Here is a 26,444-nt window from a genome sequence, read left to right on the forward strand (position 1 = left end):
AATGGGGAAGTCTGAAAAGGAAAGTAATTCAAATGAGCTCTCAGCATTCATTTTATGATCTGTATTTCACTACTTACAGCAAATTAAAGACAGTGCAATATGACACGATACTAACCGTATGTAAATAACCATTCTGACATGCCTACAGCTTTGCAAAGTGGGGTGACAGTAGCTTCATATGAACTATTAACCAAACAAACCCGTCAACTAACCGAAGCACAGGAGTACCGCACTGGTAAATAAAGATGTATTAAGCTCAGAATCGGATGAAGTCCTAGTGTGAATAAGGACAAAAGCACTTAAAAAGCTTTATTATACCAGTGTGGCACTCCTGTGCTTTGGTTAGTTGACGGGTTTGTTTGGTTAATATTTTTGTTTCCATCTACTGGCTTGTTGTCCTATTTTATTTCAAGTTTTTTAACTTATATGAACTATATTCACTTTGTGGAATTCCTTACTGAAACAAACCAGAGAACTGAATTTTATATACTCCTTTCCAGCTTTTTATAAGCTCATCTCTGACCCTTAAACAGGTGTAGAAATTAGCAGACAGTGTAGCACATACCTGCAGGACACAACATCTTGTGCTAAATATCCCCTGCCCATTGTGGGCACTCAAAGGCAGGGAGTGATGACTCGGATCTTAATGCATTATAATAGTGCCTTAATGATATTGAAAAGTATTCTACTGTTATGTATTCACATTTGTTCTTTTTCTGTATGAGGACTTTATCCTCTCCTGAAAATAGACCATGGGATTGTTAGGACTCCCTGGTAGATAGATTTGAAATAAATTAAAAGAAATAAAATGCAGATTTAACTGTATATTGCATTCCCACCCTCACGATATTCTGTAGCTGGGAGCCTTCTCTGATCTCAGTATTGTTGTCTCAATATGATTAGTGCTGCTGAAGCTGTGCTGGTATCGTGCAGGTCCTGATGAAGTCTGCTCAGGCATTGTAAATATCCCTTCCATTTACTGATGCAGAAAAAAAAGCAGATTTTCATAGCTAATGAAGCAACAGAGAAAGATTATTACTGTTGTAATTTTTACTGCATTCAGAACAGCAGCATCAACAACAGCTACGGCTAGTGTTATTTCAAACTGCGGTATCTCTTCTGACACAGTGAAAATAATATTAATCACATTTTGCTGCTGTTATATTAATGACAGAGTAGAGTATTCACTGTCACTTAAATGATTTGTGAACCTTGGAAACAATGTACATGCTTCATCAATTCCTGCACTTTAATTTCATTCTCACAAAACTATTTCGGTAGCATTAAAAAACAGAAATAATGAAAAAGCCATGCTCACAGGAGTTATAAACTTCTATCCATGTATGCTAATGTGTAAGGGAGAGATAAGCTACACCACTGAATGAAAATATACTGTTAAATTCCACTTATGATAAATAAATAAAATGCACTATATCAGAGATCCACTGGAGTTACAGTTGCATTACGTTCAGTATTATTAACACTCATTTCCTATAATGATTCATATAAATAATACATATCACTGGTTATAATGATGGTAAAGGAACATATGCACAGGGGAGACACATGATCATTTAATAACTGCAGCACTAGAGCAGTTACTGTGACCTATTACTCAGTCCAGAGTCTTGTCAACTCAGGTGGTCTAAGGAAGGACTGTCCAGCAGCCAGTTGCATGCTGTATTATCTTCAGTACTTCCCTTCTCAAACAGGTCTCATCTGCAAATGAGCCTCATTTACTTCAACATTACCAATCCTACTGTAGCTTAATGAGGAACTCTGAAATAATGCACAAATGCATGCAGCCAAGTCAGTTCCTCTGTATCAGAGTACATTTAGATGATATATGCATTCTCAGTAACTTCAACACTTTTGGCATTGGGTCACATTTTTCTTTTTCAATGGGCATTCTTTTGCTTAATTTGCATCTTGTTACATGTTATGGATTACTTAATTCTCATCTGCGAGAACAACATTTATCTTGGTGCTAAAGCTAAAGATCTGCAAGGAATTTGTTTTGAGTTTTAGCATTTGGCCTCCAAACCAGTTATTTTACATTAGGAAGGTTTGTGGTCTAGACTCCTGTGGCAGGAGATTGTAGCCTACACCCTTCTAAGCTGGGAATTGCTGACGAAGGCTTATTTTGCCTGTTATTCTAAATGTCTTTGTTCTGGTTTAAGCACTTGGGTTCCAAATCAGTTATTTTACATTAGGAAGATTTGTGGTCTAAACTCGTGTAGCAGAAGAGGATAACCTACTCCCTTCTAAGCTGGGAATTACTGGTTGAAGGCTTATTGTATATGTTGTTGTGAAAGTGTCTTAGTTCTGGTTTAAGCACTTGGGCTCCAAACCAGTTATTTTACATTAGGAATGTTTGTGGTCTAGACTCTTGTGGGAGTATTCTACTGAACTGCTGCTTTATTTAAATTGTTTTATGCTGTTGTGACTGTGATTTGCTACACTTTGAATTTCAAGTACTTCTGCATTTTACAGCATAGGCTAGATTCAGGCTTGCTGAATCTAGATGGTTTGGTATCATTTGAGCACTAAAACCAGCCATCTTACATTAAGAAGGTCCCCAATGCACCCTTGTGGCAAAAGTGTACAGCTAAGAACCAATCTGAGTTGGGGATTGCTGGAATAAGTCTCAGTCTTCTTGGGCTTTCCTTTTGGTAAATTTAGAGGTTAGCAACAAGCTCTCAATCTCCTGTGTTAGCCGAAGCATCTACTGCCTGCTGCTGAAAAACAAGTATCATTTTTACTTGATCTGTACTTTTTGCATTGTATTTTACTGTGTGCTTTTATTTTTTAACTGAATTTTACTGTATATTTGCTGATTCCCGCACTTTTAGCCTAGTATAGACTTGGTTCAGATTTGATGGACGCCATCTGCTTTTATAGTTTCTGAGCAGTAATCCAGATTTCCTCCACAAAAGAAGAAAGAGTGTAGCTAAGGACCTATTTGAGTGGTGATCATTGGCCCAGGGCCCAGTCTAGTATGCTGGTATTGGTTAGACTGTTTGAAATCAGTTGACTTTCATTGCTACTTGTTGCCCATGTTACCTTGGATTTGCATGGTGTGCACCACCTGCATAACCGTGCACTACTGAGCAGTGGAGGATACCACTGATGGTTATAGACGCAAACCCTTAGATAATTTTCCCTTAGTCAATTGTTTGTTCTCCATCAAGGTTCCTCGCTGTTGTGCTTCACTGTCCAGTTAGACACAAGGCTGAGCCTCTGTGGTCCCTCTACAAGTCTTACTCATTAAGCCCCTCACAATTTAGAGCTTTTTCTTGTCCCTTAACCATATCTGGTCCTTCTAGTCGCCTCCCCTGGTACTGGCCACAATATGTCATGAATGGACAATTTCCCATCATTTCTCCAGCCAACATGATTCACATGGGCATCCTGAGGCAATATAGCTATTGCCACATGTACACTGACAACTCACTTCTCCTAATTCACACAAATTCAATATGTGAGAGATGTGTCTATATTAAGAATCTAGAATCTAGGCTCTCTAGCTCACAAATCAGTATATCAGATACTAAGTAGGTTGTCATCTCACACACTTCACCTCCCACACCATCTTCACATAAAACACCTAAACCTACATATGCAGAGGTTCTCACTAGAAGCCTACCTAAAGAGCAGAGACCTCCTAAACATAAACACACTTCACTTAATACATTCCCAGCAAATCAGAGTCACATACAAAAGCATGCACTAGAGTCTCACCAAACATACCCGTAAGGCAAAACACAAAATCAAATGTCTCAGTGACACCATTGTGAGACACACAGATGTCCCATTCACCAGGTTGGATACTGAAAAGGTCACGTTCAGCTGTCTGTCAGGTGCCAGGAACCACCATATCACACATACACTCAAGTCTCTCAACAGCAGGCACTGTTATGACTTTGTCATAGTTCATGTTGGTGTGAATGACTTGAGACTTACCTCACTAGACTATATGAAGAGAGACATGACTGAGCTCTTTGATTATGTGTCCAGTTGGGTATGTCCCTAGCCTTAAGCAGCATTCTACCTTCACAAAGGATGATACCTCAATACAGAAAAAAATTATTTACTTCAACAATTGGCTTAATTTCTGGTGTCATTCTAAGGGAATCCTGTACCTGTTAGCCTGGGATGATATGGTTAATAGACCACGATGCTTTGCCAGAGATGGCCTCCACCTATCACCTCTGGGCTTTCGGCTATTGGCTAAGGGTCTTGCTTCCCCCATAGTGCCTTTTTTAAGCACTGTCACAAAAACAAAATTTCGGATGTAAAAATATCCTCAAAAAACAACCTTAAGGTTATGCTGCTAAATGCTAGGAGTCTAAATCTGAAACTGCACTCACTGGCAGCACTCCTCACACTGGAAGATGCGGACATCTGTGCAGTCACAGAGACCTGGTTCAAGGTCGTGGAGAGCACCCTGGCCATAACTGGATATAATGCCTTCCACACGTTCAGACCACAAAATGAATGTGTGAAAACTAAAGGAGGAGGAGTATCAACATTCATCAATGATAAATACACCTCCAGATTGGTTAAACAGAATGATTTCCTACAGTTATTCCATGTGCAAACAGCTATAGGAAAGACCCTCTCCAAATTATTACCAGCTATAGATCCCCCTCCATGAACCATGATATCCACATTGCCTACTTGGATCTACTTGAGTCACTCAAAATACAACAAAACACCCTGGTTATGGGTGACTTTAACTACGCATCCATAGATTGGGTAAATTATATGTGTACAAACAAACTTACCCAAAGGATCTTGGACTTCCTTAACTCAAATGCCTTGGAGCAGATAGTTGGCATCCCCACAAGAGGACCAAACATTCTAGACTTGGTACTCACCAAGATGGTAGAACAGTGCACCACCACATGTGTGCGGCCTTCCCTGGTGAAGTCTGATCATAAATCAGTCTCTTTCGAAGTAATGATAGCATCAGACCCCCACTCCCCAAGGAGAAATTAGTCTGAAAAACTTCTCCAAAGCCAACTACAGCCTCTTACGAGAAGACATTAATAGCGTCAAAGCTTCTGTCCCCACTGACAGCAAGGACACCTATACTGGGATATACACCAATGCATTGTACAAACATCTATACAGTTGTAGTGACTCAGCCATTCCTGATAGGCCAAAGCAACATCCTCAAGAAAAAACAAGCCTGCCTGATGGACATCCACCATAAACAGGTTATATAATAACAGGAAGAAATTGCTATCTAAGAGCAAGAAAGAATGATCTCGGAACTAGATGCACACCCTTTTCAGCTTGAACAAGCAAATAAAACATCTTGTAAAGTCCTCTAAAGCTAACTGCAAACCTAGATTAGCATCACTAGCTAAGGATAACCATAAGGCATTTTTTAGCTACATCAAAAACCTTAAAGGAAAAGCCCACATTTGCACTGAGCTGGTAGTAAATAATACCACATATACTGAAGCAGTGGAACTAGCCAACCTGCTAGTGGACAGGTTCAGTAAAAACTTCTCCCTCCTGTCCCTACCACATATACTACAAAACATTCCTACCACTTATTCCCCACCTAGTATTTCTAAAGAACAGATCTCTCCAATTCCAAAAACAGCCTCTATGGGACCTGATAACATCCCAGGCTTCATTCTCAATGGTTTAAAACAGTAGTTAGCAACATCATTGGGTACTCTTTTCAACCACAGCCTAAGCAATGGCTTTGTCCCTGTTGAATGGAAAATAGCTACAGTTATCCCCTTGCACAAGGTGGGGTGCATCCATTGATCTTGGGAACTATAGACCCCATTAGCCTAACCAGCATTATCTGCAAGGCCATGGAGAAAGTCATCATGGACCTTATCAACAAGGATATAGAACACCTAAAAACACTTACATTACGAAACAGAGTGTAAGGATAGAGGGTCAGGTCACTACAAAACCGAATGTAAGGATAGAGGGTCAGGACACTACAAAACAGAGTGTAAGGATAGAGGGTCAGGTCACTACAAAACCGAATGTAAGGATAGAGGGTCAGGACACTACAAAACAGAGTGTAAGGATAGATGGTCAGGTCACTACAAAACAGAGTGTAAGGATAGAGGGTCAGGACACTACAAAACAGAGTGTAAGGATAGAGGGTCAGGTCACTACAAAACATAGTGTAAGGATAGAGGGTCAGGTTACTTGATTGATAAGATTCTTTAGTGACCTTTTTATTAGGAACCTTGAGTCTTTCTAGCTGTGTGATGTATTTGGTTAGATACATACTAAAAAGGGTATTAGATTTTGTAATTGATCTGATCAGAGTGGAGTAGAGAGAAATGATATCTTCTTTTGACCTGGATGAAATACTTTAAATTACTATAAGGGCTAAGTAGACGTATTTCCTGACCACTGTTGCAATGTGGTAATGGAAAAGGATAGGGAGTCGTTTTTGATGGAGCCAATATCTCGAATGACAATATCAGTCTGGGAAGGGGTGCTGTCTATACTGTAAGGTATCATCAAGATTTATTTACCAAAATGACAGTACTATGCTACTTCTATTTAGTTTCTACCGGTTTCTAATGTACCACTGATTTGTGTGGTTTTAGCCCTGACTGTAATAACAATAAATTCATTTACCAAATTAAGTAGACATCCCTTTGAAAAAACATGTAGTTATGGGTATAAAGCAGTAAGACTTTTTTCTATCAACGTTTATGAAATCAAATTGCATTACAAATGAGTCTTGTTAGGCTGCTGGTAAATGATATCAGAGGTAGGAGCTCCTTAAGGACTGGTATAATGATGGTGATTCTACATACCTCAGGAACATACTCTGTGGCTGTGCTTAAGCTAAGCAATTATAGGAGCAGCTCAGAAAGGTCATATTTGGCATTGCTGATTAAGCAACCAATATTGTTGGGGGCCATAGAGGTAGTACATTTAGCTTTAGATTGAGTGCATTTAAAATATTCCATGATGATCTTGGGTAGGAAGGGACTCAGAAGTTTGTGAAGTTTCAGTGACTGTTTCTGATGTGAAGGTAGCCCTAAATTTATAAGCAAATATATTTGCAAAATGCTGAGGGATGGAATGTGTAATATCATTATAAATTAATTTGGAACATTTAGGGCTGGAGTGCATAATATCATTATAAATTAATTTGGACCATTTCTGAATATTTTCATAATCATTTGAGAAGCTAAAGAATTTCTGATCATCTTGGCTAAAGACGCTAATTTTAATTTGTGTTAATGTCTGATTTCCATTAGGGCAACTTTCAGATTTTTGCTGATCTTTTTTATGGCGTCTTTAATGTGGGTAGATTTTTATTTCTTATAGAACTTAATTATTATTATTTTTCTTTTAATATAGAGCTTATAAATGCTAGCATTATACCAAGGTGGTTATTTTTTACAATCCCCAGTATATTTGGTACTAATTGGAAGTTCGTAGTATAAACCATTTGTTATATGAGAGTAAAACTCATTCATATAAATGACAGCTGAGGCCTGCTGTTGAATTTTGACAATTCATCATATAGTTATAATAGGCTTGTCATTTTAAAATCCTTGACTTCAAAGCCTGTGAATCAGATGTGTTCATTAGGTGTTTCAGATGCCCTAAAGGAGAAGATTACTGATTTGTGACTGGGTTTGGCAACAACTAGCACTACTGGAGGTGTACAAGTAGATTTGGTGTTAATGAGGATAATGGCAAGAAGGATCTAGATTCCTAATAGGTTAGTTACCTACTAAATTTAGAAATCTTTCGGCACACACAACCTTTGTGACATGGCTGCTCCTGTTAATTAATGGATAGCTTAAATCACCCATCAAAAAGGTATTGTTATTTATACTATTACAGTACGCACATTTCGAAGTTATTCATGCAGAACTATGCCTAAGTCATCTGGTGTTCTGTGCAGTTCTCCAAAATGATGCCCCCTCAACTAAAACAAGGCAGAAAAGATCTTCTACACTCTGAGATTATAGCAAACTGTAAATGTACCAAGCAACTTCTCGTGGTTATTACCACACACTTCAGAGCTTCAGCCATGACCACAAATGCAGTATTGGCACTCACACACCATGTATAGTTGCACTCCCACACCATCAACACTTGCCAATTTCAGCTATGGGCAGCTTGTGCCCTAGACAGCCACCCTCTCCCCCTGCCTTAGTTATGGCTCTGCTATCATGCTCCTCCAGTGACACTTACGGTGACCTATAGCAGGATATTAATTAATAATTTCTTTTGTTTAGGGTGATTTCAAATTCATTAAGCTCTGTTTGTGGGTCATAGGGAATATGTGTAGAGATAATTGGGTTTCTAACAAATATTGCTACTCCCCTGCAGTGTCCAGCAGGTCTGAATGTGTAGTAAGTGCTGAAACATAGTAAAGAAAGAAAGAATGCTGTCTTTATAATGAAACCAAGTTTCTGTTCCATCAAAGATACGGATGTGTTCAAATTGTTGTACAACCTAGACCTCCAGCAATTTATTGTTAAGGCTTAATGGTAGTGAGTAGAGCAACGTTGATGTACTCCAGACTAGAATTTGTAACAAACCGTTTTGTTAATGCATTCAGATAGTGGATTTGTAACAAACCGTTTTGTTAATACATTCAAACAGTGGATTTGTAACAAACCATTTTGTTAATGCATTCAGATAGTACATTTGCCAAAAAAAGGCTTTACCCTCTTGTAACATACCCACATGTGCTAACCCTAACTTTGCCACTGCCTCTAACTCCAGTTCTAAGTATTACCTTACCAAAAACCCTTATCTTAACTGTACCACTAAACAAGACAGGTAAAGTCACACAAACACTTCATATCACCACATATACACAATACTAAAGGTTTTTCTAACACTAATGTTAGATTTTACTTGTAAATAGCTTAGACTATTCTGTCTAATCTTATTAAATTTGCTTTAAAAACTACCTAATTCAACTAAGAATTTTTGGCTCTAATGCTTGCATATGTCACACAGGGTACCAGTATATACTAAGCATGTTCTACTTTAGTAACTGTATTATAAGATTTGCCTATATAATCTCTATGAATTATTTTTGATATGTCATTATACTTTGCAAACTATTTACTTACTTTCTTAAAATGTGTATAAATTCTATGTGTTAGCTGTGGAGCTTTTCTTCCCAGGTCTCTGCTGAAAAAGGGCAACAGCTCAGTTGGACTAACCCGGTCAACAAATGTCAAATAATGCAGAAACACTCAAGCACATACTCAAAAACATTCATAGACACACACAAACACACTACTCAAGCTACCCCCCTTATTTCACCCTTATTCCAATCCTACCTGGTAAAACCCCATTTACCTACATGCAAGCACATCTTACACACCACAGAAACACTCACTGAGCCAGTATTTGATATCTCTTGATGTTGAAAAATGGAACATTACATTTAATGTGTCACCAGTATACTTTTGTTGATAGGACATGAATTCGACAAAGTATACTGCACCCTTATAGGTATGTATAGATGTAGATATAGATATAGATACAGATATAGATATGTGTGTGTGTGTGTGTGTGTGTGTGTGTGTGTGTGTGTGTGTGTGTGTGTGTGTGTGTGTGTCTATACATATGTATATATGGGTGTACCATATTTAACCGAAAACACCCAAAGTCGACTGCAAAAACATTGACCGCATAGGGTCGAAAACACAGAAGTCAACTTGGCAGTACGCATGTGCTGAGAAACAGCCTCGGCATATGCAAAACCTAAATTTAAAGAAAACACACCAAAATATTTCTGCATCCCTCCACACCCCTGCTGATTATATATATTAACTCCAAGATCACATAAACATGGGATAAAGGCAAATTTCCCAACCTTTGGATTTGTGTGATCTCACACACCTGTCTGTCCACCATATGCAGTCAGCTACGTAGCTCTGGACCTCATACATATTCAGTCGAGTCATTAGCTCTCACATACACACACACACCCACACACACACACACACACACACACACACACACACACACACACACACACACACACACACACACACACACACACACACACACACACACATACACACACACGTATGATATTTCAGCGAAATTACATTACACTTTGCCACAAAGCACTGAGCACTAAATATTGATCTTTAAAAGAATGACAAAAACAAGAACACTTCTTTTTGCAGGGGGCTTCCCTCTGCAGTCCCTGCTAAATATATATCCCAACTCTGAGATGGCGCTTCAGTGGGGAAGGGGTCATATTTCCCACTCCCACTGTACCATGATCTTTCTCAGGAAATGCCGGTAGAATTCAATCATCTGATTTTGAGGTCACCTGCAATGGCTTTTCCCTGCTTCGAAGAAATGTCTCTTCAATGTAAGGTCTGTAACCCATACATGTGGTATACCCATACATCTAGAGATAGACAGACAGGTAGATAAATACACACTATATTTTACCAAGTAAATGGGCCTGTGGACTGGTTTCTAGTTCTTTTTTTGCCATGCTGCCATATCCCTATAGGAACTTAATGTAGGAATATCCCTCTAATGCATTGCATTAGCCACTTAATTGAATAGAAAAAAAATAGTTTAAAGATAAATATAAAGATTAATATATTACTGAATAAATAAATAAATGTGTAGTTGCTTTTCTCTTCTCATTGATCTGTTTTCATGAATCATATATGTGTAAGGGAGAGCTGATACTTCAAACATTGGCCATTTGTTGATCTCGAGGATCTAGGTTTGATTCCTTGTTGAAGCTGTGCTCTTAGAATTTGACCAGGACCTTTACCTCCAAAAGCTTCTAACTGACATAGATTTTATTTCTTGCTCAGGGAACATGTTGGCACACATTTCCATTTTTCCTTTTTGTGTAATTACTATATATATATATATATATATATATATATATATATATATATATATATATATATATATATATATTTGTGCATACATTAATTTCAATAAAAAAAGAATGGGATCATCAGATTATAAATGATCATTGTAGTTGAACCAGAGCTCCCCAATTATAAATTAGCTACTCTGCAATTTAAAGTAATGCATTCAATTAGTTCAGTCACCTGCAGAAGAGCAGTGTGACCAGTTAGTAACCTATCGAAGGCCACAAGTTGTGAGCAAGATGTCCAACTCTAGACTGCTTGAAGGCAGATAAATTATTTATTCCATGATATTATAATACTTTCATAACATATTTCATACATGAGTACAAAATGAGCTGGGAATACTTTTTAATTTATATTTTAATAGGCTGACCTTTGCTATATTTCAGAACTGGTGGGATTTTTCATCACTCAGACTTCAGAATATGCCTTCTACAGGTCTGAGTGTCACAGTTGTAAAAGAATTAGATTTATATTGATTGAAACTGGCCGCAGAGTGTGGGTGCAGTAGTGAGGTTTTATACTCATGATACAGGTTTTGGTGACTGATATGGGCCACAAAATATGCAGCTGTAAGGGAATAATTCACAGTCATAGAGATAAATCATCTTACTTTGGGTGGGGACTATAGGAATAAAATATCATGCCGTAATGACCAGCTGCATATACCAGGAAAATAACAGACATTCCTTTTTTTGTCTGACCATATTCTGTTCACTTGATGGGTAATGAAAGCTATCAGGTTTAACAGGATATGTATGGCAAGCTGACATCTGCTAGAAAATGCCATCTCTGACAGGATGGCAAAGGTTGCTGCAGACTTTGGAGAGGCCTAGCAGGGTATGTCAAAAATGATTAGAAATGAAATCTAAGGCCTGGTTGTAGAATGACTGGGTCAAAGTAATATTACAAAGGGTGCTTTCTGTTTTTGTTTTTCTTTATTGATAAATTGGAATACAAAAGACCTTGTGAATGGGGATGCTTTCATTCTCATAATTCTTAAGGGATGTATTAGAAAAAGACAGAAATGCTAAGTAGATTTTTAAAATATTTCCTTTTTATACACATTATTTATCTGATTTTATGTTTTGAGCAACAGGAGAGACATATGCTTAGTAGTCTGTAGAATGGGGCTTTTGTCAAAGTTTTTAGCCTGGAACAACTTTATTTCCCCTTTTTTCTGGTCTTGCAAGTATTATGAGCTTAGGTTCCCAGTTACCTAGCCAGTCCTCCATACACCTTCACAGTTTACTACTCACACCCATCCCTGTTATTTTTCTAGGAGCCTTTTGTGTAGGACAGAATCAAAGGCTTTGCTAGAATCTAAATATATTACATTTACATGTTTACTGGTGTCTGCTTCACAGGTAATGCTGCCATGGAACTGGATCAGGCTAACCTTAGAGTTACATATAGTGAAACCATGCAGCAGTTAGAACAGTGCCCTGCTTTGTACCAGAAATCTTCCAGTCCTTGACTTTGATACTGTTTCCCTATAGTGAGTGAAAACATGCTGTAGTTAGAACAGTGTCCTGTTTTGTACCAGAAATCTTCCAAACCCTGACTTTGGTGCTGTTCTCCGATAGCAAGTGATTACATGTGGCAGTTAGAATAGTGTCTTGTTTTGTACCAGAAATCTTCCAAACCCAGACTTTGGTACTGTTTCCCTATAGTGAGTGAACACATGCTGCAGTTAGAACAGTGTCCTGTTTTGTACCAGAAATCTTCCAAACCCAGACTTTGGCACTGTTTCCCTATAGTGAGTGAACACATGCTGCAGTTAGAACAGTGTCCTGGGTTGTACCAGAAATCTTCCAAACCCAGACTTTGATACTGTTTCCCTATAGTGAGTGAACACATGCTGCAGTTAGAATAGTGTCCTGGGTTGTACCAGAAATCTTCCAAACCCAAACTTTGGCACTGTTTCCCTATAGTGAGTGAACACATGCTGCAGTTAGAACAGTGTCCTGTTTTGTACCAGAAATCTTCCAAACCCAGACTTTGATACTGTTTCCCTATAGTGAGTGAACACATGCTGCAGTTAGAACAGTGTCCTGTTTTGTACCAGAAATCTTCCAAACCCAGACTTTGATACTTTTTCCCTATAGTGAGTGAACACATGCTGCAGTTAGAACAGTGTCCTGTTTTGTACCAGAAATCTTCCAAACCCAGACTTTGATACTGTTTCCCTATAGTGAGTGAACACATGCTGCAGTTAGAATAGTGTCCTGGGTTGTACCAGAAATCTTCCAAACCCAGACTTTGATACTGTTTCCCTATAGTGAGTGAACACATGCTGCAGTTAGAATAGTGTCCTGGGTTGTACTAGACACAATGCAAACCCAGACTTTGGTACTGTTTCCCTATAGTGAGTGAACACATGCTGCAGTTAGAATAGTGTCCTGGGTTGTACTAGACACAATACAAACCCTGACTTTGGCACTGTTTCCCTACAGTGAATCCATGCTGCAGTTCAAATACTGTCCTGTTTTGTACCAAAAATCTTCCAAACACTGACTTTGGTACTATTTCCCTATAATGAATTCATACTGCAGTTTTAATAGTGTCCTGTTTATCACCATAAATCATACAAACCCTGACTTTGGTACTATTTCTCCACAATGAATCCATGCTTGAGTTTAAATAGTGTCCTGTTTTGTACCATAAATCTTCCAAACCCTGACTTTGGTACTATTTCTCCACAACGAATCCATGCTTGAGTTTAAATAGTGTCCTGTTTTGTACCATAAATCTTCCAAACCCTGACTTTGGTACTATTTCTCCACAACGAATCCATGCTTGAGTTTAAATAGTGTCCTGTTTTGTACCATAAATCTTCCAAACCCTGACTTTGGTACCGTTTCTCTATAATGAATCCATGCTGCAGTATGAACAGTGTCCTGGTTTCTACCATAAATCTTCCAAACTCTGACTTTGCAATTATTTCCCTATAGTGATGCCATGCTGCAGTTAGAATATCTTCTTGTTTTGTAGCATTAATCTTCCATACCTTGACTTCGGTACTATTTCCCTACCCTGTAGTGAATCCATGCTGCAGTTAGAATAGTGTCCTGGCTTCTACAATAAATCTTCTAAACACTGACTTTGGTACTGTTTCCATATAGTGAATCCTTGCTGCAGTTTCAATAGTGTCCTGTTTTGTACCATATATCTTCCAAACCCTGACTTTGGTACTGTTTCCTTTAAGTGAATCCATACTGCAGTTAGAATAGTGTCTTGTTTAATACCATAAATCTTCTGAACCCTGACTTTGGTACTGTTTCTCTATAATGAATCCATGCTGCGGTATGAATAGTGTCCTGTTTTGCACCATAAATCTTCCAAACCCAGACTTTGGTACTATTTCCCCATAGTGAATCCATGCTGCAGGTACAGTATTGTCCTATTTTGTACAATAAATCTTCCAAACCCTGACTTTGGTACTGTTTCTTTAGTGAATGTATGCTGCAGGTAGAATATTGTCTTATGTTGTAATATGCACCATGAAAACCCTGACTTTGGTACTGTTTCTTTAGTGAATGTATGCTGCAGGTAGAATATTGTCTTATGTTGTAATATGCACCATGAAAACCCTGACTTTGGTAGTTTTCCTGTAGTGAATTCATGTGGCGGTTAGAATAGTGTCCTGTTTTGTACCATAAATCTTCCAAACCTTGACTTTGGTTCTATTTTTCCTTAGTAAATCCATGCTGTAGTTGAATAGTGTCCTGTTTTGTACCATAAAGCTTCCAAACCCTGACTTTGGTACTATTTCCCTACAGTGAATCCTTTCTGCAGTTTGAATAGTGTCCTGTTTTGTACTAGATGCCATGCAAACCCTGACTTTGGTAATGCTTCCATTTCTTCCCACCAGTGAAGTTGGGCTCACTAGCCTGCAGTTCTCTGGACTGCTCCTTGCAATTGTATTATGAAATGCTGACTCCCTGAAAGTTGATTTTCTAAAAGAAAAAACAATGCAGGAAATCCAAAAAGCTGAAAACTGTTTTTCTTGTGTTTTGCTGGCGGCAAGCCCCGACTTATATACACTTATTCCATGGCTGCACCAACTAGAAAAAAAAAGGGAGAAATCTTCCTAAACAAGTTAATCATTGCCAGGGCCACTTAGAAATATCACTGGCAATGATTTCTTATGCGGAAAAAGCATTCAGTGTAATGCCACTCAGCTTTTTTTTCTGCAGGCTACTGATGCTCAAGCAATTTCACCTGGGTTGGGCATATTTAGGGAAGCCACTCCTTGCTCTACTTTTTGTAGCTACCTCTGAGGATGCTTTGCTTTGGAGAATGTTATACTTGTTGAATCAGCTACATACTATTAGCACCCAATTCTTTTTACTTACAGCAAAGCTGGTACAATGAAAAAATAAAGGGCAGATTTTGTTCAAACAAACATCCAAATTACCTTCTCTTCAGTTGGATGACTATGTATTTCACCATTTTGGTATTTGGTTGTTTGTAATGTTTTTGATCATAGTAAAACATAAAGAATGTAAAAATATTTTTTTTAATTCATACTGGACTTTATTCATAAGATTCCTGTGTTTTATTCAATTAATGTATATTTATAAAAAACTTTGCAACCCTTTTAATGCTGTAGATTGTTGATATTTTAAGTGAGAAGAAATATTTACTTAGCCCTATTTTACTGGTCTTGAATGCAGATTACCTGACATTTGTGACATACACAGAGCATCTTAAGTATGGATTTAATCCTGTGCTCTTTGATCAACATTTTAAAGTCATGTTTAGGTGTTTTAATGCATAAGATAACGTTCATTTTTGTAATTATATTTTTAAACATAAGTCCTTTGCTATGTCACTCAGATGGTAAATCATGGTCTCTTTGATCCAACATTTTAAAGTCATGTTTAAATGTTTTAATGCAGAACATTTATTTTTTAATAATATTTTTAAACAGAAATGCTTAGCTATGTCACTCAGATGGTAAATAATGGGCTGTTAAGGTTTACCACAAACAGACGTTTAAATTTATGTAAGTCACACAACTCTTTCCATATTTTAGGAAATACAGCGCAAAAACACAACTTGCATGATAGACAAGTTGATGTAGTGTCTCATCTTGTGAGCCAAAAAACAGCATCATTTCTCCCATTTTTATCAGTGGATACTTATTAGTAGTGCAGTATCTCAAATTGAATCTGTTTACCTGGCATTTATTTTACTCTGAAGTATATATTATTCCACAGGCTGTATCGAGCACCACTGGAAAAGGCAGAGTTAATTGTTTCCCTATTTCTATTTAGCTGGAAGGGGAATCGAAAGATCAGTGTCATTAATAAGTTGATGCATCAAACTGACACCTTTCCCCATGTGGGCATGCAGTTACTGAAGCATTTCTTCACCATTGTAATATGTGAACCATGATGCCAGAGTGTCACCTGATAGAGCCTGCTAAATAATGAGCACACAACCAATGACAAAATGCTTGAGTTCATAGCCTTGTCTTCTTATGAGCTACATTAGAAAATGGTCAGCATATATTACTGGTTTATTATTAATGATTGCTTATTATTCTGAATGTATCATCATTGCATTAACCTTTGAAAATGTTTCATCAGTTTCATCTAATGTGTATGTAATGAATTAAACTTTATTCTTATTCTTAGGTTTAATGTTTCCTAATCTCTTTACACTATTAATGTTAGCTATCTAATCTACTATGCATATAATGACGAACTGTAATGTCTCTAACTTGTGGCTCAGTTTGTAACTGAAGAGGATCATAAGACCACCCAACCTATTAGGTGAACAAACAAATATAATGAATTTCCTGGATTTCTCTTCGAGCTTCCAAAATCACTAGCTCGTAACATCTCCTTTCATTTGCGTGTCAGGCTTTGTTCTCTCAGTAATGAATCTGTCAGTGTCTCATATTTTTATTTTTTTGTGATCAGTTTTAATACAGATTCTAATATTCTCTATGACAGACTTTTTATAGAAAAAAGCTGTGTTTGACTTAGGCTGCTTGCATGTTTTAAGGTTTTATTTCCTGAGAGCTCACAGTGGCTTTTAGAATTATTGATTCACTATCTTAATATTTGCATACTCTAGCTTTATCCACTATATAGTGTGTTACTTGTTTTAGTACTAATAAACAACTCATAATTACTGGTAATGTACACTTACCCACGATACAGTGTGTTATTTGTTTTAGTACTCGTACACAATTCATAATCACTGGTAATGTACACTTACCCAGAATAAAGTTTGTTACTTGTTTTAGTATTCGTACATAACTCATAATCGATGGTAATGTATACTTCATAGCAAATCTGAGTCAGAATATTCAGGGACTGCTTTATTTGCTAGTAGGAAAAAAGCTTGTACATTTTTCCTCATTGGTACTAGAATTAAAAATCACAAATCTGCAAGTCATTGGCAGTCCGTCATGTGTATTAAGTGTCTTCATTTATAAAATCAGCCGTTTATTACAGTTACCTAGAAGTACTGCAATATTTCAAAGAGATGCCTGTGTCTTTTTAATTTATTTGTTAACCAGGTAAACCCATTATATACAGGGGCACCCATCTGAACTGTTCAGAGTGGCTCAGTAGGTAAACAGAGACTAGCAGTCTCAAACCCTGGTCTAAAAGATGAAGCTGATTTGTTGCTTAGAACATTAATCATTGGTGTATTAAACTGTCAACTGATTCTTGATGCAGTTATTCTGTAAGACTGACAGGCCTAGTTGCTACATTTTTCGTATTTGTACATGTCAGTTATCCTGCACTTGTAAAACACTTAAATCACTGCTTAGAATATATAGCATGCTGGCACACTAATTGTGTATAGTTACCCATCAGCTCTCAAATGCTGTTTCTGTTCTTTGGTCCAAATATCCTTCTTAAAGCATTTACATTTTCTTATTTCAATATTCCTGCATGTCCCCTTCCTTTACTCCATTTCTGTTTAAATATTTAATTAGTTTTGTGCCCAACTGCCTATGCTGATGGTCATTTCACTGGATCCACATAATTCTTTGTGAAGAAATGTTCCTTTTGCTGTGTCTCAAAGTTCCCTACACACAGCTTATGACTATTATCGCTGATTGTGCTACAAAGGGTCCCAATATTAACAAGTCTATGAAGTACAGCTTGTCTTTATGATGTCAGAGCTATCTTGTCACATGATCACACATCCTCCTAGTGTCAACCAGGTTTTCTCAGTGAATCAAACCACTTTTTTTCTGAACAAACTTAGAGAAATTTAATATTCCTAACTGCCCTTCTCAAAGCTAATTAGTGCAAAATTAAATCCATCAGTAAACAATTTTACCAAAATAATTACTTACACAGGGACTGCAAGCATACAGAATACCCTTGCTTGATTTTCTGTTCTTTAAATACCTGACATCTAACTGCAGTTCAAATCCCCCTCTCCCCACCTCTTATGCAGCCTTGCAGTATCCCAAGTCATTGGTTGAACCCATTCAAAGGTTACAAGCAGTGCTGACTAAACTGCAAATCCTCCAGGTAAGTGTATCACTGCTTCATAAGCTTCATTGATTGCCAGCTGTGATGCCTTTGAGATGCAGAGAAAGACAGAGGCTATTAAGAATGGTGCTTCCTTTTGAATTGTCTTTTGATTAGTTCTCCCCACAGCAACATATGCAGTGTCCTCTTTTGGTTACTACTATAGACACCGTTCCTAATGTTTCTGTGTGTGCCTTGCATCTCTGTACATTTTGTTAGAACACTACCTTTAGCAGGCGTCAGTGTCATTAAAACCTCCCTATACTCTTTCCAAAAGAATCCTCCATCGTCTTCCGACCCTGGTTAATGCTGCTAGCTTCCCAAGCCTGTTCTCAAATCCAGATCATAATATTGGAGACATGGATATCACTTAGATGCAGAATGGTGACAAATCTTTTGGAGCTACAATAAGCTCCATAGTTTTCTTCAAATGAGAGAAATAGAACGAGCGAGAGAGAGAGAGAGTGAGAGCCTTGTCTTGCATTTTTTGACCTTGTATATTACCATGGGACACAGATTCATTTATGTTAAGTTCTTTTTTTCAAAGCTAGGGTTACAAAATATGAATGAATGTTGTTGGGTGCCATCTTGCTGATGGCTAAAAAGGCAATCACCATAGGGTGGAAATGCAGCATCCTCTGCCTGTAGATTACCTCTAGGAATCTTTTAGGATAAGCTATGAACTGGAATCCATTTTGAGTGCATTACAAAAGAAAGAATGGGTGAGCACAAAGTGGCAACTATGGGTTGATTAGTGATAACAGACTCACACAAATAAGTTCTTGGTCATGTATGGAAGACATTTAGTTTCTCACCTGCTGGTTGCTTCTTATCACCTCTGAGAGGTTTACAAGGTAGGGGACAGATTGGTACTAATTCTTTGACTGAGAATAGTGTTGTCCCATCAGTAGTTAATATTCAGAATGTGTTTGTGTAAGGTTGTGCTATTTTTGTTAGTGTTAGTTAAGTATTAGTTCTTTAAACACCTGAATACCTTTATGCTCCAGAAATTTAATGAACTATGTCTAGTATTCTGAGAGCAGAGCAGTTTGGCATATTTTTTCATTGTTTTAATGTCTATATGTCAGCAATTCTTGTCAAATGTCCAAAATTTTGCATCATATTTTTTGGTGTATGCTTCATAAATGTTTATGGTTTTCTGGTAAATCTTTAAGGATCAAAGCTATTAAGCAATGATAGACAGTTGAGTTTTAAACTTTGTATCCTTCAGAAAAATGCATGGCAATGTAAAGCCTGTTATTTTAGCAACTTTGTAAGTTTATAAGAGCACTATTTAAAAGATGTTCTAGAATTTGTCCCCCCCCCCCCCAGTACTCTTGCTTTTGTCCAGAGTTCCTCCAGAAAGAAGTTAAGAGCTATGCAACTGACTTATGGTTTGTATTTGATGTATCAGGCTTGTTATTTTGAATAAAGGCATTAAAGAAATAGTCACACGCACAAACACACTCACAAAGGCTCGCACATAGAAATACACACAAAGACACTCCTTGATTTTGAAAATAAAGGAGTTTATTTAAGTATTTGTTCAGTGTTTCTTTACTATGTATATATCCTTTTACGCAAATGTTGATTCACTTTATTAAATAAATGTATTTCTGAACAGTGAATTTTTGTTGCTATTAGTGTAATGCTAATGAAATATTGGACAGTGGTCCTTGTTAGTACACTCAGCAGTCTTTTAAATTATTATTTATGCTTCTCGAATTTCTTATAAAAGCAATGATGTGAGTTGATTTTTCCTTATCTTGGTAATTTTTTTTAATTTTATTTTTGACAGAATACATGAAAATGGAAGATTTGCTTTAAATGACTTAAATGAATTATGGTATTCTAAAAGAGTATTCATTGTGTGGTAACATTTATAAGTCAACACATGGGGTAGAAATGACTTATCTTGTGAAAAATTACCTGAACTTCCAACAATAATGGAGGACAAGGAAGATAACAAGGTCACTAGTCAGTGTGAGCACGTCACTACTTGGAAAACTATGAATGCATACATAAAGGAAAGCCTTCTGGAAAAAATAGAAAAGTAATCAAGAGAGCTAACAGAGTGCCTGCCATCTGTCAGTAACTGGAGGGATGGGCATAACTGATATACATCTATAAAATGTGTGTGAGGATCTTCACACTATCCTAACAAAGCTTTTAGCAACCTGAAATTCAACAGAAATGATAAAGTTTCTAAAAGTTTATACTGACAACCTAAGTGCTGGAAGAACCTTTAGTCAAACACATAAATATAGCAAGTTCATTCAAACAAATAAAAACATATGGTCTTCTGTACCAATATCCAAGATAGTGCCCTCTGTAAATAGTTCTAACAATGCTATGTTTATATCTGACTTAAACATGTCAGACAAAGTATACACAACAAGTCAACAATCTGATATCTGTAAGAAACAAAAGAAAAACTGAAAAAGTCTTAAAGAAGAAAACTACAAAATAAAAACTGTTATGAATATACAGGAAAATGCTTGCCTTTTGAAAATATGTGATCTGATGTATCAAGATAAGAAACTACAGGCAGTCCTGAAAACAGGTCTAGGTGAGACTTAAACAAATCAGCTACAGAAAATACAAAAGAAGGGACTAACTTGACAATAAGTAATAAAAGGTAGGAAAGGAGATCAGAGAGGAAAACCATTAAATGTGCAAAATGAAAGTGTTTTAGATATCAGCACACATAATAATCCTTCCAATTGTCTCCAAATAATATACTAGGAAAAGGGACTAAAATATGTGCTAACAATAGAAAACTATGTTCAGTAAAAAGAAAGATCAGTAGGAGATATGTATTCTGATTTACCACTGGCGGGTAAGGTAGAAGCAGAAAGGCTTGTAATCATTTCACAAGCAGTCTGAGGAAAATGGAAAAATTAAGCAAAAAGCTATATATATGAAATGCATAATTAATAGGAACAAAACAAAAATAACTATGGTGTTGGATGTAGTCACTTAACCAATGGAGATATCAACAGCTAAGATATCTTTGAAACTTCTCTTGGGAGTAGTGATAAACGACATAGTTAGAAAAATAAAGGAAATGAGGCAAAACTGTGACATCTTAGTAATAGGAGACGTAGTTGTAAAGGAACAGCATAGTATACCTGTAAACAATATAATTTACATAGAACGTATGTGTCTCTCAGAGGCCAAACTCAGAACATTCAGAAATCAATAGTCAAACTTATGGATACAAATATATCATACTGACATTAACAGAACACAATATGTTTAACGCAAATTGCGTGGAAGTCATGGGATTTTTTGATTTAAAATAAACCAAGTGGACCAAGCCTGCACTTCTGGTAGTTTACACAAAAGCTTAAATTATAAGTGAGAAGCTCAGAAAATTAACGGAGACTAGCATTTATTTTTTTAATTTCAAACCAAGTCATAACATCCTTACTTAGATAAAAATCATCTTAGTTTATTGATTACAAGTGTATGTAGCAGAAACAGCCCCACTGACATAGTGACACAGTGGTTATAATGGAAACGCAGTTGAAAAGTAATGACAAAAAGCCTACAGTTAGTTATAATGCCTACTTTCATGATAGTCATGAACATATGAGTACCAGAATTGGGGTCATAATATTGTATAAGGAGACTATTACAGTAAATGATGACCTCTTACAGATAGCAGCATTGATTGTGCTTGCTTAGAATCACACATTAAAAATAAATAATCACCAGTACTAGGGATTTACCAACCACTGAGGCTAAGAAAAGTGGACTTGAGGAAATATTTAAATTTATTCAGTCTGCAAGTGCACATACTGAGGTTATTATGGGATATTTAAACTTACTGTATATACCCTGGGGCAATCATGATACACCTAGTTCTACTAAGTAAGTAAATAAATAAATATATTACCACATTTTTGCGGGAAAACAATCTAAGACTGAGTTTTACTAGACTGAGCATAGAAAAGAACACTTGTATATTTTATGTTTTCAAACGAGGTTAATTTTTTTTTTTTTTTTGCTATTTTTTACCCCAACTCCTCTAAATTATCATTTAGTTATCACTGCTGAAATATGTTTTAGTGATTCACATGTCCTTCTAGGAAAAGTTAAGGCAAAATATAGATTGCTACTTTAAAAAGCTAATAAGTTCCCGGACAGAATCTCTTGTGACAGAGTTTTGAAACATAAAGAGGTACACAATGTAGGATTTCTTAAATACCGCATTCAAACTTTTTAAGTTAAAAGAGAAACATCCATGACAGGAAGGTAATGTCTTGGAGCTGATTCAAAGTTATAAGACAAAAAATATTGATAAAGAAAAAAAAAGTTCTATAAAAATGGAAAAAAGAGAAGAAAGCAACATATAAGCAATAAGTAAATGGTTTGATTAACAAATAAAACGTGGTGCTACGAGAAATGTACAAATATATGAAGAAAAACTGACTCAATATATAAGAGATAATCCCTGGGATTCAATAACACCTACACAGACAACACAGGCATAACTCACACCTTCTTGCTCCTAATTTTAATTTTCTTACTGATTTTCTTGCAGCTTTAAACATCGACAGGGATTCATAAATGTTACCACAAAGTGTAGACTACATGTACACTTAGTGTAATCTTTCTGAGTGACTAGAAGGCACAACAAATGTGGTAGGGGCGTTCTTGAATATGTATCATGTACACTTAGTGTAAGCATTAATGAATCTGCCCCATTTAATTATACCAGGCAGATGAGAATAGAGAAATTCAAATGCAAACACTTACAAAAAATAGTAAACGAGAAAAGCAAGTAGTTTTTGTCGTCATTTTCCAAAGATCTATGGCCTGAAAAGTGGCATTGTAAATATCTTAATAGAAAGTAATGTTTTTAATGGCTCCCTAAGAAGACACTGACCTGTTTCCAATCAGTTTACAAAAGAATAATCAAAAATGAAGGAAATCCAGGACTGTAGACAGCATACTGAAACAAAAACAGAACAAAAAAGCATGTTTGCAAGAGCAAGCCTCCTCAGCACCCCTTACATGGTTTTGCACTCATCCATACCCCTGCTATTTATATATATATCAACTTCAAGGTCACACCATCATGAGGAAAGGGTAAATCCCTGGTACAATGGCAAATCAACTTTCTGGGGAAAAGCCCAGTTGTCATGCACGAGTAATTGATCATATCAATGGCAATCACTAGTGTTCCAAGTGTTTTATGAACAAGCCCCTCTAGCTTTTACTTGCAGGATATATACATTAAATATGCAAAATAATAACTAGCCCAGAAGACCATTCTACCTGGAAAACTGCTAGAAAATGTTAATAATTTTGATAAGTAACATGCTAATAAGTATGTATGTCTAAAACTAAACACATTTCTTTGGTAGGCTAAGGGAGGACAAGCATATCAGACACTGCATCAGTCATTTGACAGGTAGACACATGTAAAGATCCAGGTGTAATTGTTGATAAAACTCTGGACTTTCATATAGACAACCTTAGGAAGGACTGTCACAGCTACCTCTCAACTGTCTAGATTTTCACAGAATGCCCAGATTTTTTACTGATATTTTTGGTGTGTTTTTCATAAAATCTGTGGTTTTCTGAAAAGCACTTAATATTGAAGTATCTAAATAATGACATACATCTGAGTTTCAGACTTCATACCCTTCAGAAAATACATTCTGATACAAATCCTGTTATTCTAGCAACTATCAGACCAATGTTTAAAAACTGTCCCTATTTTAGGGCCTTTGTCCTGCCATTATATTAGGTGTTGTCCATATTTCTTGCTTTAAGAGGCTGAGAGGTATGCTGTCATATTATCATATGGTAATAGAATGTGTCTGGACACATACAATGCAAAAGACCAGATGTACCAGATCATTCAGAAAGAACCCCACTGTCGATAGTAAGGACTGCTGTAAAAAGGGGCTGTTTCTACAATGTGGTATTTTACAATGAAAGACACAATAGCTGTAATGTGGAAGAATCTCATTAGTGGCTAATCTGCATGTCTGTGAATCACTGTTATCTACCATGAGTACTAATCACCACTTTCTTGCAGTAGTTAATACTGACAGCCCATGCATCACACTAGCACAGCACCCCCCATTCACTCTCCCATACATGTGAACACATTTAAACACAGACACCAAGTACTTCTTACCTGCTCCTGAGTTATTAGAACATCCTGATTGCCCCTTATTTATTTGTCCCTGTCTCATAAATCATGGATCTTTATAGTCAGACAATAATAGCAGACATTATGTTTGCAGTCTTGTTAGTGTTTGTAGACTGCAAATTGATGCCAGAACTTTTGCTGTATTAACTTTTTAAGTGAGACCCTGCAATAGTTTAAATAATCTCACCGGTGTCATCTACTGTTCCTCATGGCTTTGTACTGAAGCTTCCTCCCACTGTCCCTTGTGACTCCTGTACAATTGCAAGCAGTGAATCATGTGAATCATTAACTCTTAATATTTCTTATTATGTAAAAGAAAAACAACATAACCTACAGATATGTTAGTGTAGTGGGTTAACTTTCCTGCTTTATGCATAAAGGGTGTAAGGTTTGAAACCTCCCTTATTTCATTTTACTTTTTTTGTAAATATACTTATAAGCTCTATTTTAACACACACTTGGTGTCTAGTGGGTAGCACAGATGAATGATTTCCTCTCTCTGAGGTGGGATGGTGCAGCGTTTATATATTTTTAGTGCCTTTATGGCATGACTTGAAAAGTATCCCTAATTTCTAGTGACCCCCTCTCCATGTCTTCCGTGCAAAACTTTTTTTAAGTACCTTTAAGGCATGCTTCATAGTATCCCTGGTGGCTAGTCTCTACTCTTCATCCATGTTACGTTTATTGCCTTTACGGCACAAGATGAAAGAGTTCTCCCTGTTGTTCAGTGATTTCTCCCTGGTCCAAGTTATGTTTAAGTGCCATTAAGGCATGAGATGAAAGAGTTCTTCCTGGAGACTAGTGGATCCCCCAGTCCACGTTATGGTGAAGTGCCACTAAGTCATGAAATGAAAGCATTATCCTTGGTGTCTAGTAGTTTCCCCGATCCACGTTATGCTTAAGTGCCATTAAGTCATGAAATGAATGCATTATCCCTGGTGTTTAGTAGTTTCCCCGATCCACGTTATGCTTAAGTGCCATTAAGTCATGAAATGAAAGCATTATCCCTGGTATCTAGTAGTTTCCCTGATCCACGTTATGCTTAAGTGCCATTAAGTCATGAAATGAAAGCATTATCCTTGGTGTCTAGTAGTTTCCCCGATCCACGTTGCATTTAAGTGCTCTTAAGGCATGAGATGAATGTGTTCTCCGTAGTATCTAGTGAAGTCCACCCCCCAGATAAATGTTAAGTTTAGATGCTGTTAAGGCATGAGCTAAATGTGTTCTGACTGATGTCTAGTGGTTCTTCTGATCCATGTTACATTTATTTGTTTATAAGGCACAAGATGAAAGAATTATACCTTTTCCAGTGGTTTCTGCACCTCTATGTGCTGTTAAGACTCAATGATCTAAAGTTACTGCTGGCACCTAGTGGTCCCCTGACCTAATGCTGCAGGATTTGCTCATTAGCCCAGGGGAGTGTAAATGTATGATAGCCCCAAACCCAACCCAGCTCTCAGAGATACACACACACACACACACACACACACACACACACACACACACACACACACACACACACACACACACACACACACACCCCTCCTCACATGATTGCACTGATAGACACACTCACCCATTCATTCATCCACCGACACAAATACACAGACAAACACACATATACATACAATCCCCTCACACAATCACACTGACAGACACACTCAACCATTTATTCATGCACACGTGCGCACACACACACACACACACACACACACACACACACACACACACACACACACACACACAAAATAACCTATATTCTAATTAACCACCCTAACACAATCTCCCAGCCAGACACAGACACACATGCAGTCCCACACATCAACACACACACACACACACACACACACACACACACACACACACACA

The 26,444-nt window shown here is 37.1% G+C and overlaps 1 protein-coding gene across 1 annotated transcript in view; it reads left to right on the plus strand.

Moving 5' to 3' along the window:
* GRIN3B (glutamate ionotropic receptor NMDA type subunit 3B) overlaps positions 1-26,444 on the plus strand; it is a 688,331-nt gene that overhangs the window by 323,363 nt on the left and 338,524 nt on the right. The gene's annotated exons all lie outside the window — the stretch shown is intronic.

Source organism: Protopterus annectens, chromosome 13.part0 (genome assembly GCF_019279795.1).
Source record: "Protopterus annectens isolate FY-2018-M chromosome 13.part0, PAN1.0, whole genome shotgun sequence".
Lineage (NCBI taxonomy): Eukaryota > Metazoa > Chordata > Ceratodontiformes > Protopteridae > Protopterus > Protopterus annectens.